The 10,646-nt window shown below is 41.5% G+C and overlaps 1 long non-coding RNA gene across 1 annotated transcript; it reads right to left on the reverse strand.

Annotated features, from left to right (window-relative positions):
- Window positions 1–2,810: 2,810 nt before the first annotated feature.
- Window positions 2,811–10,149, reverse strand: LOC309354672. Its single transcript, XR_014162374.1, has 3 exons — window positions 10,025–10,149; window positions 9,401–9,527; window positions 2,811–2,862 (listed from the first exon to the last, which is right to left on the reverse strand). It is a non-coding gene; the product is annotated as an uncharacterized lncRNA (long non-coding RNA).
- Between the last annotated feature and the right edge of the window lie 497 nt (window positions 10,150–10,646).

A 10,646-nucleotide genomic window follows, 5' to 3' on the forward strand; every position in this document is an offset into this window, starting at 1 on the left:
CACTTTGTTTATGGGACTCATACTCATCATTCTACCTATCAGTAGCAGCCATTGCAAACCTGTCTTGGTGTTTTTGTCTGCATTGACAACAAATACATTGATGTTTGTTTTGCTTAGGGACTCAGCCATATTCTGACATTTCTCTATCAACCCATTATCACCAAACCCACTGTGGTTTACCACTCTCTCAGTGACAGCCACACATATGCCATTCCGGGAAAGCTGGCGTGACAACCTTTTCACAAATGTTTCTCCTTTATCGTCAGCTGTGACAAATATCCCAACCCACTTCCACTGGAAATAGAGAAGAAGCTGAACAATGCCAGTGTATTGATGTGCTTCACTGGGGGCCATTTGGTACAAGGAAGAAATAGGGTTTTTTTCATTCATCGCTGGAGTAAATGAAGAATAGGTGATCTAGCAAAGAACAGAGGATTTTTAAATCACCAGGTAGGATATCTATGTGTCCTTAGGTTTTTTATTCTTGCTGAATTCAATAACTTTCTGAATTTAAGGATTACTTTTTGAATCTGCTTTTCCACATCCCAGCTCCTCCTTTTCCTACTTTTGCCATGTCTTATAGGCAGTACTGGCTGGTGGAGTGGGTCCGGGGAACTTATTGGGCATCTTGGGACAAGAGTCTTTGTGATGTACAGGGAGGGCAAAAAGGAAGGGAGAGAGGTTTGAACAGTGCAAATGCATTATGGTGAGTGCTGCATTGGATACATTAGGTGCATTTTCATCACACCACTGAGCTGTTCCTTCCGGTGCCACACAAAGGAAAACCGGGCGGCAGCACTGCCATTGTACCGCAAGCTTTACTTTTGGGGGCAGCACAGGATTTTAGGAGGGGGATTGGGGCCTGAAGGGGGTGCGCAGAACAGGCTGTGGCCTTGGCAGGCTTTCACAGCTCCACTCACTTGAAATTTCAGCCTTCATGACATAGGAAAACAGGTAAACAGATATTTTTGAGGGTCAAGATATTAACTGATATGCATCATAATCAGCTGGCAATTACTGACATGATTTTCTACAGATAACTATGTTGTTGTTTTTAAAAAAGCAAGACTTTTTTGTTTTAGCCTGCCAAAAACATTCTCCTTTCCTTCTCCCCCTCCCAATGCCAAGGGGAATACACACTAAGGCTATATCATATACAACAGTTGTGGAGTCTTCATTCCAGCCACACTCTTCCTACCTGTAGAATCTTATAAAGCTCCAAGATGGAGCCCATGTGGCTTGAAGTTTCCGAGTCAAGGCCCCCAATGGCAGCTACCAGCTTCTTCTCAACACCACACTTGTAGTTGGGGATGGTTTCCCTATGATGAGAGATGAGGTTCAAAGTATTCCGAAAAGTCATCTTTGCTTCACAGTAGCTGTCATAGATCTGGAACCCCAAAGTGATGTTGGATAAAATGTTGGGGTTCTCGTTGACCTCATTCACAGCAAAGACTAAGGAAAGGACATGCTGGTAGTTCTTTGGCACTGTGCTGAAACAATACAGAGATTATGCATGTGGTGGGTTTTCCTGCTTCTGTCTCTGTCTTGCTTCTGCTGGACAGACCTCATGTTTTGAAAGTTGATAAACACACACAAATACACACATTATCCCATAAGATTATAAGCTGAGGACATGCAATGAAATTGAATTTTGAAAGATCCAGGGGAGAGAAAAGAAAGTAAACACTTAGGAAAACTATGAAATTTATTCCCACAAGAGTTAGTGATGGCCAACAACTTATATGGGTTTAAATGAAGATTTGACATTTCTAATGAGAGATATACAGTGGTGCCTCGCTAGACGAAAAGAATTCGTTCCGCGATTCTCTTCGTCTAGCGGTTTTTTCGTCTTGCGAAGCAAGCCCATTGACAGCTTAGCACTACAGCTGTCTAGCGGCTTCAAGCGATCAGCTGTTAAGCGGCTTATCAGAGGAACAGCTGATAAGCGGCTTAGTGGCTTAGTAAAAGGGCGGAAAAAGCAGAAAAAACCCGTGGGGGGACGCAAGATTTTTTCGTCTTGCGAAGAAACCACATAGGGAAATTCATTTTGCGAAGCACCTCCAAAATGGAAAACTCTTTCCTCTTGCGGGGCACCACTGTAGCTATTAAGCACAGTGGCTATGTTCTCTCCCCATCAATGGAGGCACCATGCCTTTGAATCCCAGTTTCTGGGAATAGGAGCTGAGAAGACTCCTGTAATACTCAGGACTAGTTTGTGGGTTTCTCATGGCATCTGGTAGGCCACTGTGAGATTACAGTGTAGGGCTATATGGGCCCTTGGCCGGAGTTAGCAAGGCCTTTCTTACATTTGCTAGTTCTACTGAAGTCTCTGTGGAGAACAGGATGAAATATATGACACAACTGCTGAAGGGCAGAGTAGGAAGAAAGTGCAGAAGGGAAAAATATGGCTGCAGATGAAATATGAATTTCAAAGGATGTCAGTGTTTGGTTTTTAAAAACATTTCAAGAAATCTGAGTTAGTTAGATGTGTCTTTCAATGTAAATTGAGCTAGTGTTCCCCCCTATTCCTACTTATGGACAGTCCAGGCGATGGTCCCATGTCATTGACTCTAGCTCAATCTACTGATGGTCTGCCTGTCCTCTCTACTACAAATCCAACTACCCACCTGCCACCACTGAGGAGACTGCTTTTTGATCATACTATCACGTTTATTATATAATTTTTATTATGTACGTACATAACCAGAAGCTTTTATCCCCAAAAGAAGAAAAATCATGTTCTTACACATATTCATCAACAGGTGTTTCCTTTGGCTTTTCCTTGAAGTCTATTTCAGTGAAGACAGGTGAGAAGAACTGTGAAGTGATTCCACCGATAAGAAAGTGCCCCGGCTGATAATACTGGTGTTGGACGTGGAAGAGGTCAATCACACAATGCAAAGCAGAACGTATCAAAAATAGAGGGAACAGCATGAGTAGGGTCCAGAAAGGCAAACTTAACATCTTGAGATGTGGAGGTTCTCCTCTTAAAAATAAAGCACCTGTTTCAGTCTAAAATACTTATCATCACCCAATGTCATCACCTTCTGTCCTGTTTCCCTCCAGCAGCTCTAATTTATGTTTATAAATAAATGGTAGAGTAGCTGTCATTGGCACTGGGGTGGTTTTTTATAAGCATTCTGCTGTTTCTCTGTGGCATATGGGCTTCAAAATACCATATGGATACTGCTAGAGAAAGAATGAATTGCTGTGTGTTAAGATAATAACATGGTACACTACCCCAGGGGGGTTTCTAGGTCTGTGGCACCATGTGCCGCAGAAACATTGAACAAAATATGTTTTGCCCCCTTGAGAAGATATTATTTGTTGCATTGCAGATCCGGCAGAGCACCTAGTTTCAGGAAGATCTGAATGGGTGTGAAAATAATTGTGGATTAGCCAGGCCATGGGAGAAAATGGAAAGGCTGGTGTTCCATTATGCTCCAGAGAAGGGAATGTTCCACAGTATAGAAAATGCCTTGCAAGGCCCTCTGTCTGTTGTCTGATGCTCTAAGCAGAACCAGGCACTCTGATTGCAGAAATCAACTTTATTCCTCCGTAATCAAGGAGTCAGCACACGGTACATCTATCAGATAAGCACGTCAGTTGCAGAAGCTAAGATTCTGTCTTCACTCCCCCTTACTTATACCTCTGTCCTTGCATTTTTTTCACGGTGACGCAGCTTCCTTAATCATTCTAGCATTTTCCCGTCCCTTCTTATCCAGCGCTGAGAGTGGAGCAGGGGAAGGAGCTGAATCAGGACTGTATTGCAGAGCAGGAGACACAATCCTCACTCCTTCTCTATCAGCATCTGTGGTTACCTCAAGCTGCTCCCCTTCACCCTCACTCTCCGCTGGTGATTCCTCCCTGTCCCACCAGTCTGAACCTGGTTTAAAATCCCCTTCACCCTCAGGTGCCTCCTGGACCACTAGCTGCCACCACGCTTCCTCATTCTGCCAGATCCTGACACTCGCTGGACGCAGTATCACGACTTACCTGAGAGGATGCCTGGGTTCAGGAGAAGGCCTCTTTCTTGCCTACATGAGGGATTAAGTTGACAGATCAAAGTGATCTGTCATTCATCCTGAAAGATGAATGTTTTAAAAAATGGCAGAAAGAGATTTCAAGATTTATCGGGGGGGGGGGGAGGCCAAGGATAAAACATAAAATACTTACAGATGTAAAAGATAGAGGTGGGTTTGCCCTCCCAGACCTTAAATTGTATTATGAATCTGCTTGTTTGGTATGGATCAGGGACTGGATGAGATTGGATAAGCAAGAGGCATTAGAACTAGAAGGACATGACAACAGATTCGGCTGGCACACATACTTATGGTATGGGAAAGGGAAGGTTCATAGAAGTTTTTAAAACCATATAATCAGGAAATCACTAATGAGAGTATGGGAGAGATACAAAGACTTATTGGAACAAAAGATCCCCGTGATGGCTTTCACTACATGAAGCATTACTGCTCAAACCACTTGGAAAGAAAGGAAAATGGCTCGCATATGTTGATTTATTAAAGGAACATGATGGAAAATGGAAATTAAGAATTTATGATGAGATCAAAGACCACTTTCAGAGTTGGTTGCATTATCGACAAATATAAAAAAGTTAAAGGTAAAGGTACCCCTGCCCATATGGGCCAGTCGTGTCCGACTCTGGGGTTGCGTGCTCATCTCGCTTAAGAGGCCAGGAGCCAGCGCTGTCCGCAGACACTTCCGGGTCACATGGCCAGCGTGACGAAGCTGCTCTGGCGAGCCAGCACCTGCGCAGCGCACGGAAACGCCGTTACCTTTCCCGCTATAAAGTGGTACCTATTTATCTACTTGCACTTAGGGGTGCTTTCAAACGGACGCAGGTGGCGCTGTGGGTTAAAGCCTCAGCGCCTAGGACTTGCCGATCGAAAGGTCAGCGGTTCGAATCCCTGCGGCGGGGTGCGCTCCCGCTGCTCGGTCCCAGCGCCTGCCAACCTAGCAGTTCGAAAGCACCTCCGGGTGCAAGTAGATAAATAGGGACCGCTTACCAGCGGTAAGGTAAACGGCGTTTCCGTGTGCGGCTCTAGCTCGCCAGAGCAGCGATGTCACGCTGGCCACGTGACCCGGAAGTGTCTCCGGACAGCGCTGGCCCCTGGCCTCTTAAGTGAGATGGGCGCACAACCCCAGAGTCTGTCAAGACTGGCCCGTACGGGCAGGGGTACCTTTACCTTTACCTTTACTTAGGGGTGCTTTCAAACTGCTAGGTGGGCAGGAGCTGGGACCGAACGACAGGAGCTCACCCCGCCGCGGGGATTCGAACCGCCGACCATATGATCAGCAAGTCCTAGGCACTGAGGTTTTACCCACAGCGCCACCCGCGTCCCTTATCAACAACTATATGAAACACATAAAGAAGACAGCAAGAAAGGATTGATTTACACAAGATCTAGGTTTCAAACAGAAGTGATCGAAGGGAAAGTGAAATTACTGAAGGCTGCATACAGTATACTATTAGAATGGGGGACGAAAGATGAAGAGGTAAAATTAGTCATGATTGAATGGGTACAAGATGTAGGTCACAACATTATGATGGAAGACTGGGAAAAATTATGGAAAAGTGATTTAAAATTTACAGATTGTTCCCTATTGAAGGAGGATTACATGAAGATGATGTACAGATGGTATATAACACCAGTGCAGTTAGGGAAAATGTACAAAACTAGTTCAAATATACGTTGGAAGTGTAAGGAAAAGGAAGGAACATTTTATCATATGTGGTGGGATTGTAAGGTAATTAAAAAAATTTGGGAAATGATATATAACGAATTGAAGAAAATGTTTCATTTAACATTTGTTAAAAAACCTGAAGCATTTTTATTAGGGATTGTAGGGACAGATCTGCCAAAAAAGCTGAAAAGCATCTTCATGTATGTGACAACGGCCGCTAGACTTTTAGTAGCACAAGGATGGAAGACTGAAGAAACCCCAACTAAAGAATCATGACAAGAAAAAATGATGGACTATGCAGAACTGGCCAAACTGACATACAAGTTACGGGACAAGGATAACTGTGACTTTAAAGATGAATGGGAACCCTTTACAAAGTATTTCAAGACACAACAAAGCTTACTGGACTGCTTGGTTAGTTTTGAATAAACATTCACAAACTTTTTATTGATAATTATTACTTAAATAGTTTGAGGATCTATACAACTTGTAACATGAAGAAAACAGCATTTTTAGAGAAATCAAAGACTGGAACTGAGGGAAGTCGGGGTGGGAACTGTGGGGGGAGGGAGGGGAGGGAGGAAAAAGGGGAAAATAAGGATGATATGTTTCTAGATAATATGTTTTGTTTTAATTTTGAATAAAAAGTAATTTAAAAAAGAGAGAGAATCACCGTCTCAGGCACAAACAGAAAAAAAAAGATGATCAAGGGTCTGGAAACCAAGCCTTAGGAGAAACAGTTGAATGGGTGTGTATGTTTAGCCATCATATGTTTAATATCTTTATAGTACGTTTATATAATTGTCATCTTCAGATATATCAAGGGCTGTCACAGGGAAGCTTCTTTTCTCTTGCTCTGAAGGGTAGGATCCAAACCAATGGATTCAAGTTACAAGAAAGGAGATTCCGCGACTAAATATCAGGAAGAACTTTCTGTCAGGAAAGGCTGATAGACAGTGGAAGGGACTCCCTCAGGCAGTAGTGGGCTCTTCTTCATTGGAGGTTTTAAAGCAGAGGTTGGATGGCCATCTGTCACGGGTGCTTTAGCTGAGATTCCTGCATTCTGGGTTTGGGGCTGGATGACCTTCAAGGACTCTTCCAACTCTACTATCACATGTTCTATATTAATTAATCAAAGTAAATCAAGTAGAACAACACAATAAAAATATTGGGTGTAGAAGCACAAATATAAATACATAAAAGCAATATATCTGAAAGAGATTTAATTAGATAAGTAGAATACTTAAGATCATTAGGAAGGCCAAATTTCATGTTGTACCATGGAAAGGGACTCCTTTGTGTCTATATTTCTTGTGTTCTGAAGATGATAAAATCCCACCAAACTACACAGAATTTTTCATGATATTCACTGTTTTTGGAAACACATATTTCTATGAGCAAATTTTTCAACTAGTACTAAACAACACATATTTTTATACTGGAGCAGGTTGCAATTACTATAAGGCTTTCCACATTTTGACGACTGCAGTTCTGACAGTAAGCAACATCTATATCAAGAGAACATGAAAGCTAAACCCTTCCCAAACACACAAACCTTAAAACATGTAAAACGTTATCCACTATAATGATTTTAATAGTTAGGTTGTTACTTTTTTCTCTTTTTTAGCTGCCCTTTTGAGTTGAGTTCAGGCTTGAAGACAATGATATAACATTTTGGGGAGAAGATACAACCCAAGATTCCAGCACTGGAGGCCAAGATGGAGAAGATCTCCACAGCCACGATGTACTTCCCTTTGGTGCTTAAGTAGGATGGAACAAAAGAAAGCCACACACTGCAAAACACCAACATGCTGAAAGTTATAAATTTGGCTTCATTAAAAGTGTCTGGCAGCTTCCGAGCAAAGAAAGCCACAACGAAGCTGACAAGAGCCAGCAATCCCATGTAACCAAGAACATAGTAGAGCATGTTGGCTGATCCTTCATTGCATTCCACTATGACTTCTTCAGGCAGAGAGTGCATGTCCAGATCTGGAAATGGATGGTCAGTACCCAGCCATAGCATACAAATACTTGCTTGGATAAATGAGCAAAAGAGAATAATAGAGGTGGAAAATCTTTTTCCCACCCATTTCCTCATCTTGGATCCTGGTTTGGTGGCCATGAAAGCCAGAACCACAGTGAGGGTTTTAGCCAAAACAGAAGAAACAGCCACTGAGAAGATGATACCAAAGGCAGTTTGTCGTAGATTGCAGGTCAGTAACTGGGGTCGCCCAATGAATAGCAAGGAGCAGAGGAAGCAGAGCAGGAGGGAGATGAGCAGGGTGTAGGTGAGATTCCGGTTGTTGGCTTTGACAATGGGAGTGTTTTGATGTTTGATGAAGATTCCAAACACCAAGGCTGTAGTTGCAGAAAAAGCCAGAGCCAAAAGAGCCAAACTGATGCCTAAAGGTTCTTCATAAGATAAGAAGTTTTCTTTCTTGCTGATGCACTGGTTTCTCTCTTGGTTAGGATACTGATCTTCTTGGCACTGGAAGCAGTCATCCATATCTTGCAGTATAAAGAAATCAGGATTACAGTTATAGTATTTTCAGTCTCACTGATATACAAATATTTATGGTATCGGATCAGGAAACCTTGAATTTCACTGTACTATAATTGAATGTAATTTATAGTATACATGATACAAAACATCGTTTTTTTCAGGAAATTGTTAGAGTGTTAACATGTTTTGTCTTTAAGGTAAGCTATTTTTGGAAGATTCTTTTCAGTGGATAATTAAATGAGAATTAAATCTAAATGGTAAGCTCCATTTGTTTGTGTTTACACATGCAATTGAAAGGTGTGTTTAGAGAGAAAAAAGTCCCCATTCTAGCAATAGGAGCTTTCCAACCTATCTGAATAGAGAAATAATAATTAAACATTAATGTTTCACAGCTTACCAGTAGAAATGGTTGTAAAATAGGAAGTTTCATTTACCAATATTCAGAGCATTTCCTATCCCAGAAAGGAAGCCTAATGTCAACGGAAGACTAAAGGTGCTAATATAATTCAGTTGAACACACCTAGCAATATGGTGAAAAAAATACTATTGAATTACATTTCTAGAATTTTGGTGATAAGTAAGTTGCTCTCCATGCAATCCATGAAGTTTTCAGGTGTGGAGGTAAGCAGAAAATATCCTGGTTAGCAATTTATAATATTGCTTATGATAAAACACTTGTACAGTGGTACCTCGGTTTAATAACAGTAAATATATTTCATAAAGAATAAATGGTATTGGGGGAAAAAGAAGGTAGTTGATAGTTGACGGTTGGTTGGTTCGTCTGTTAGTTGCATCTTTGATTGAGAACATGGGAGTTTGGTGCCTTCAAGCAAACACTGTCTGGAGAGTTTTTGAGGACGGGTAAGATATTGATTATAAACTTATGCTCTGCTATGAAGGAGCTTTGAAAACAAAAAAGGACTAAACCCTCTCTTGGGCTCAAGGGACAGAAGCACATTGCATTCATATATTGAGAGAGAGAGAGAGAGAGAGAGAGAGAGAGAGAGAGAGAGAGAGAGAGAGAGAGAGAGAGAGAATATGAATGAATAATACTTGTTGTATTATACTTGTTGACAACCGGACAAGTAAATGTTTATCTTCAAATCTTTTGTAGGGCGTCTATTGGTTCACAAATAGCTAACAAAAAACATGTTCTCAATATAGTTGATATACTAGCATAAAGTCCCCTACCTGTCTGGTTTGAAATCTTCCCTTCTGGACATGGAGTACAATCATAGCAGCAAAAAGGTTCTCCCTCTTTCCTTTGTCTGCTGTAACCTGGATGGCAGTGGTCATTACACAAGGCAAGGGGCACCACCTGCCCATAAAACAGAAGTCATTGCATGTACTCTATTCTATTTGTGTTTGTTTCTTGCCTTTTCATCAACATGGTTCTGAATTGAAATAAGGCACCCAGAGGTTTTTTGTTTTAATCAAATAGCGCCATCAACTTTACAATGGTTGTTTCAATCACCAATATTTGTGCATATTCAGCTTAAAAAGTTCTTCCACAGAATGATTGCAATGGCTCTAACCCTTTGCTGCTAAACACACTACACCAACTACCTTTCACTGGTCAACACATCTTGGTTGAACTAGATAGTCTAGGGATTTCAACCAGTGAATGAGGGCAGAGCTGCAGGGTTTTAAACCCTGGAAACCAAGATCACTACAGTGACATGTAAACAACCCATCCCTAACCATACAAAGAATCAATGCAGCTAAAAGGGACTCATTCAGCAGGGTGTACATGATGATGAAACAAACCTGGTGAATGTCTACCTATAGACCTCAGAAGCTGCAATTGGGTCCTACCTGGTTAAAACTCTCGTGCCATGTAATGATCTTCTCATCAATGGAGAAACCACTGCCCAGTGGTGCTTGGGGATCCATCTTCCCAACTTTCACTCTTAAGAAGGACTTATTTGGGAAAGTCACCCAGTTGATAATATCAAATCCACCTTCTAGCTCATGTTTCTCATTAAAAAAGACAGTGTCACCAGCACTGTTGTTAAACAAGATATTCCTCAGGAAATGTTGAAGCTTCAGTGGAGGAAAGAGAATGGTTAATTGTGTAGAAATAGAGCACATAGCACAAAGCTTCTGTTTTCTCATGCTGGGATCAATTCACAGTATTTGTTGAAACTCCCCTTGAGTTTTAAGCGGAGACATGCCTGTCTAGATTCCATTTTAGAAACTAAGAAAAATTTTTTACCTCGAAGTAGTAGCTGCCTTCATTGAATGTAAGTAAACCTTTTTAGTTTTTCAAATTTGTGTGGTTTATTCTTAGCAACAGGTAGAAAGTGAGGAAATATCAGCAGAACACAAATAAACAGGTATAAATTGTGAAATTTCCTAATTCCTAGCGTCCGGGAGAGTGCAAGTTGGATAAGTGGTTTTAATCTGCTAAAAAAGGGCTTCACAGCCTGTTTGGTCT

This window comes from Podarcis melisellensis, assembly GCF_964234715.1.
Source record: "Podarcis melisellensis genome assembly, chromosome: 13".
NCBI lineage: Eukaryota > Metazoa > Chordata > Lepidosauria > Squamata > Lacertidae > Podarcis > Podarcis melisellensis.